A 6,798-nucleotide genomic window follows, 5' to 3' on the forward strand; every position below is an offset into this window, starting at 1 on the left:
GCCACCTACAGACCGTCACAAGCTCGACGGATCGTCATAAGCTCCGTAGGTGGTCTCTTCTGCATTTCTCGCTCAAAAACTTTCGCGTTCATTTTTGGACAGATTTCCTGCAAATAAGGAGAAATTTACATTAAAATCAATACAAAAAGGCTTTTGGACAAACACTAACCTTAAGGAAGAAGCATTAAAAATACCGTGAAACCATGGTACATCAACACCCTCAACTTAAATTTGTTGTTTGTCCTCAAGCGACGCACTATGATGTTTGTCCATATTTTAGGTTTCTCAATCATTTGGCTATCAATCCCGATCAGTCTTATCATGTTTATGCATGTTATCACTATTAGGCTTGAATTATGTGGAACCAGACCATGACACAGACTCACCACGCACTGACACCTATCCTCTTCAATTTCTCACCGAGGTGCTAATATTTATGGTATTGCAACTAGTGTCCTCACTTCAAAACAACATCCTCATTTTTCACACAATGATTTCAGTTTGAGTATAAGGATTACTTTTCAACACTCACTCTCAGAACAAATTCACAACTCATTCATACATATTGCCATAAGCTTGCCCTTATTTTCACAACTTTAAGTTCGCCATACAACTCTTAGGATCACGATAGGAGTTTCTTAGCTTGTAACATAGGGTCAGGGTCAGGTAGGGTATATTTAGGTCTACTTTACTTGTTTCCCTCCTTGACATATCGGTTAAGCGTCCTACCTTTTCATCATTTTATTCCGCCCTTTTTCTTATATTCTTTCACCTTGCTATTTTCCCTTCTTTCTTCATTTGTATAAGTGACTCTCTTATTTTCTTGCTTGTATTTATTATAATTTTTATTTCACTTTTATTTCAACTGGTTCTTGAGTCACTTTACTTTTTTTCTTTCTTTTTTGTTCTTTCAACCCCACTTTCCAAAGCATTCCTCATAATAGCCACCCTCAACTCATGGATTTGACATGAGTCAAAGTACACAATACCCAAAGTTGGGTCAGGGCCATGAAAAGGTTGTTTACTGCATTAGCCACCCTCAACTTATGCTTTTGGCATAAGCTGAGGTGCACATGTCCAAGGAGGGACCAGGGCCAACACCTTATTCCCAGAAAAGATCAGTTAGGGTGAAAAAGAAAGGTCTATTTTAAGCTCAAATCATTTGGATCAAAGAGGGATTAATTTCATCCGTTTGTTTTTATTATTTAGGCTACAAATTGGCTATATTGAACAAGGGCCTATGATCCTTTCCTAATTGTCTATTACAACTTACTTTTAGCAAGACTAACCAGGCAAGTTTTAGCTCAGTACAAATAGTGGACTATTCAAATTTTCCTCACACTCACTTGAGATCTCATTACTCTACCAGATTATCAGACACCTAGTTCAAGTCTTAGACTTAGGGTCAAGTGGTGTATCTCTATGTCATGCTTAGAGCCACACATTTATCAATTACTGTGCCTAGCCATGCATCATTTTCATTACATCAAGATATCATTTTTGTTTTATCCATCATGCTTCAAAGTTATACTATGTACACAAGATATAGACATGCCGGTTCAATAATAAAAATAATCAGTCTCTTGGGGAAAAAGAACACAGGCAAGAAAACACCAAAAGAGGATCGTGAATTGGGCTACTCAGACTTCACCCTAGCAGTCACTTTCCATTTACCCTACCCCCAACAAAAAGATATGTAATTGTCCCCAATGCATAAAAAAAATTGAAGTACGAGAGTGGTAGGTTTAGCAAACATGGGGTGCAAAGTGCCAGTAATCACCAAGCTAGTGGGTCCGGTTCCCCTGAATCCACTACCTATGTAGTTTGGACACACTCAGTAGTGTCCTCATCAGCAACAGCACTATCAGTAGTGCCTCCCGTTGTCTCCACATCTCTGGAGCTAGATGCCTCAGCAGCTGGCTCTACAGCCCTAATCTGATGCGCCTCCTCATCAGCAATCGAGGATCTCCTCGCAGCCTCCATGTCACGGCGCTCCTTCTTTTTTCCCTAGCCTCATCCTCCTCTCGACCCCTACGCCTCTTGGCATGATCTCGAGGGGGAGGTGGTGGAATCTCAGAAGTGGCAAATAAAGCAGCCAACATTGTGTCCTCAGTAGGCTCGGCAAAAGAGGCCTCAGACTCAGGCACCCTAGCCTTTAGGATCATATCAATATATGCTAGCAGACTCTCAACCGCAGCCTGAAGGGTCGACACGTCCACCGGAGAGGATGGCCGGGCTAGCACCTGCAACTCAAAAGCGTCTAAGCGTTGATGAACCTCAACAATATTTCGGTCTATGTGTTGTGCCATCTTAGCTCCAAGCGCTCCTCTGCCTCAGCAATAGACCTCTGCATCCAAGGCTGGATGTAATGCAGAAGTGTGGCCATCTGAGCCTCTAGTTTTTGGACCCTAGCAAGCGGTACCAGAGAGGGGAAAGGGGATTAGAGAGAGGAGCTAAGGGCAGTGATACTACACGGGATAGACTCGACCGCGGTAGTGTCAGTGGTTGCGAAAGTAGCCTGCCTAGACATTTGAGCATGCGCTACAATATCAGCCAGATTCTCACCAAGTGGAGGCACCTCTGAACGGGACCCTTTGCATGGAGCTAACTGATTGGCCTAATCTCTGATGAGGTCGATAGCAACAGGGCCCTGCGGAGTCTTGAGCTGATCAATGTGCCAGATGGGCACACCTGCGGACCTGCATAATGAAAATATCATGCACAGAAAAGGGTAAGTAGTGTTGACCTTGAAATCCCTCTCATGAATGACCGCCAGTAGAAGCCAAGCGAAGTCAACCTCAAATCCGGCTATCCTCACTGCCATCAGAACTGTGTGATCCCATGTAACTATATTATCTGCAGCCGTGGGGGAGAGGCAGTGGCGGACAATCAACCATAAAAACTTAGCTGTGAAGGTCAAGTTAGCCTTCCTGATGGCTCCCTTCGGCTCCATTACCCAGTCGACACCCTCTCCATCAATAGATAAGTGTAGGGCCATCCACCTCTTGGTGGTCTCTCTCAGCGATGGCTCAAGCAAAAATTGGCCATCTTTAACAATTTTCCACCTGTATTCGAACTCGACGGTGAGAGGGGTCCTGGTGGTATCAATATCCTCGCCATACAGATATCGGCAGATGGCTGGTAGGGAGATGTCGACCTGTATGCCGTGTACTATGACGTGCTCAAGTGGGTCCTGTTTGGCGAGGGCAGCCCGCCTATCGATCTGTGATCGGAAAGTAGCAACAGAGGCGTAAAACTCTCGGACCAACTCCTCACTATAGTGGACCGAAGAACGAGCTGTCAACTCTAGCCAGTTTCTGGTGAAGAGAGTGTAGATATCTTGCATGGTGGGTAGACTTCCCGTAAGGACCCGCCTCTCCAGTGTAAGGGTCTGTGTCATGACGCCGTTATCATTTAGAAACTTTGTGTCTGAATATACTTGGTATTGCCCGTCGACACACCACCGGTTGGGCTGGTCGACAACCAGGGCAAGAACATTAGTCGGTGAGCCTGGAGTGGAATCAGGACTATCAGTCTCATCAGACGAGGCAGACAGTGCAGCCATGGCGGGTGCAGAGACTTCTGCGGACCCGGAGGCTTCCTTCGACCACGAAACTCCTAAGGAACCAGACACTCATTCTTCTTGTGTAGCTGATCCAGAAGGTGTGTCGGTCAGTGCGCTCCTCATCAGACTGGGAGACAGTGACTACGCCAGATGCCACCTTTTTTAACGTAGCTCTGGTTGCACGTGCAGCTCGTGCTGGAGTGGCAGTGCCTGGGGGCACGTACTCGGGATCATGCTCATCATCAGAGCCTATAACCAGTCGGGTAGACAGGGCGACAGACTTTGAACGCCGACGTGCGTAAACTCGATCTTGTTTCAGTGCCATTAGAGATAGTACCTGTAAAGATCATTATTAGTACTAGAAGAATCAAACAACAAAAGCAAAAACGAGACAAAATACACATAAGATCATAGATTTAATGACATCTCTATAGTAGCAGTGAAACACGACGGACCAGGTGACGGCTCATCGTGAGTATGACGGACCGTCATGGGGTCCGTCATGTCTTACTTCACCGATGTTTATTTGGAGACCCGAGAAGGAAAGTTTTTGACAGTTATGACGGATACGCAGGACGGACCATCGTGATAATGACGGTCCGTCATGGGGCACTTAGGAAGAGTATGGAGACCCTTAGGAGAGGGGTCTCTGACCGTCATGAAGGTTGTGCAGGACGGACCGTCGAGGGTACAATGCTCCGTTGTATAAGTCTGTTAGTGGACACTTAAAAAAATGGAGACCCTTAGGACAAGGGTCTCTGACCGCCATGACGGTTGTGCAGGACGTACGTCGTGTTAAGGACGATCCGTCTTAGAGGTCCGTCAGAGGACACTTAGAAAAGATGGATATCCTTAGAAATATGGTCTTTGACAACCAGAACGGTTGTGCAGTACGGACCATCGTGGGAACGACGATCCGTCGCATGTGTCCGTTAGTGGACACTTAGAGAAAACGAATAGTGGGGTGTTGGAACAGACCCTATGATGGTTCGTCGTGTGTACGACGGTCCGTCGTCGGGGTCTTGTTCTGTCATTCAGTGACAGAACTGAGGATGCCACAATCATCCCCTGTGACTCAAACGGAATACTTAATATTAACCTACATGTTTCTAACCCAAATACCTAGCAAACTAGCAATGCTAAATCACCAATTTCTCGAGTTTTAACAAGGCAATTCGAGGACTCTCAACCTCGATGAGACAAAATTGGATCAAATAACAATGACCAACCAAAAATAAATAGGCTAATAGTAATTAAAAAAAATGCAATGTAAATGGGTAGAGATCAGAGACACATACCTGAGAAGAGGAGAAAAAACAAGTAAGTGAGACACTTTGTTATCAAGAGCAAACCACAGCAGCAGACTCCGACCATTAGAAAGTAGATTTTGGGAATTGGGGATTTGAGGAATTGATGTGGAGCAGTTGATAGAGAAGAGGATGAGAAAGGTAGGAAGTTGGAAAGGGAGAGAACGTAGAAAGAGGGAAAGAAATGGTTCAAATGAAGGGGTGGGGTTTTTTAAGGTTGAAATTTTTTAAAATTCCCTAGCCGGGTCGGGTCGGGATGCTGGTTAATGACGCAACTAGTCCCTGACAACGGTCCGTAACATATGTGACGGTCCGTCATGGGTTCCGTCGTGGGTGCCCTAATTTTGAAAATAAATGAAAAACGTACCTGGCACGACGGATTGATGCAACGGTCCGTCGATGTATCCGTCAGTGATTTTTGCGGAGTGATTTTCTGCAAAATTTCCTGGTGATGTGCTACTTGCAAATTTAAAATCCATTAGTAGAAAATGCTACCATTACTAGAAAGAAAACTATAAGTATTGGGTTGCCTCCCAACCAGCGCCTGATTTAACGTCGCGGCACAACTGAAGACACTTGATTACTCAGACTTCATCAAGATGGTATGCCTCGATCACTTCATTCGCCGATTCAACATGCCTGAAATAGATTTTTATTCATTGTCCATTCACCTTAAACCGCACACCCTTCTTGCTTTCCAACTCAACTGTTCCATGAGGGAATATTTGGGTAATCAAGTAAGGGTCAGTCCATTTGGACTTGAGCTTGCCCGGAAACAAGTGCAACCTAGAATTGTATAAAAGCACCAAATCCCCAACCATAAACTCTCGCTTTTCAATTTTTTGGTCATGGTACTTCTTCAACTTTTCTTTGTAGAGGCCTAAGCTTTCATAAGCTTTCAGGCGAAATTCATCGAGTTCATTTAACCTAGTTAACCGTTGTTCTGCAGCTTCATTCCAATCCATTTTCAACTTCTTCATAGCCCGCATGGCTTTATGCTCTAATTCAACCGGAAGATGACAAGCTTTACCATATACAAGTTGCTATGGGGACATACCTATGGGAGTCTTATACGCTGTCCGGTAGGCCCAAAGAGCATCATCAAGCCTCCTTGACCAATCCGTTCTACTAGCGTTCACTGTTTTTGACAATATCTGTTTGATCTCCCTATTTGACACTTCAACTTGCCCACTAGTTTGAGGATGGTAAGGAGTGGCCACATTATGGCGAACCCCATATTTCTCCAATAATCCCTTGAACAATTTGTTGCAAAAGTAGGATCCCCCATCACTAATAATTGTCTTTGGGGTACCAAATCGAGAGAATATATTCTTTTTCAAGAACGCAGTGACACTCTTCCCTTCATTGTTTGCGAGGGAGATCTTCCACCCATTTAGATACATAATCAACCGCTACTAAAATTTACTTCATTCCATGAGAACTCACAAAAGGACCCATAAAGTCAATACCCCAAACATCAAATAACTTAATCACAAGAATGGGGTATAGAGGGAGCTCTTGCTTTCTTGAAATGCCGCCATCTCTTTGGCATCTATCACATGCTTTAGCAAACTCATGAGCATCTTGATGAAGAGTTGGCCAATAGTAACCACATTGTAATATCTTATGAGCGGTTCGGATACCACTATGATGTCCACCAACGGGTAAGGAATGACATGCCTCTAAAACACTTATCATCTCAACTTCTGGCACACAACGCCGAATAAGCCCATCGGCACATCTCCTATATAAGTATGGTTCATCCCAAAAGAACTTCTTCACATCGTACATGAACTTTTTTCTTTGATGAAAGGATAAGACCGATGGAATAATATCGCTAGCCAGATAGTTCGCAAAATCTGTGAACCATGGAATCAAGTCTTGTGAAGCAGCCAATACATGCTCATCGGGGAAAGTATCATCAAT

Source organism: Solanum pennellii, chromosome 7 (genome assembly GCF_001406875.1).
Source record: "Solanum pennellii chromosome 7, SPENNV200".
Taxonomy (NCBI): Eukaryota; Viridiplantae; Streptophyta; class Magnoliopsida; order Solanales; family Solanaceae; genus Solanum; species Solanum pennellii.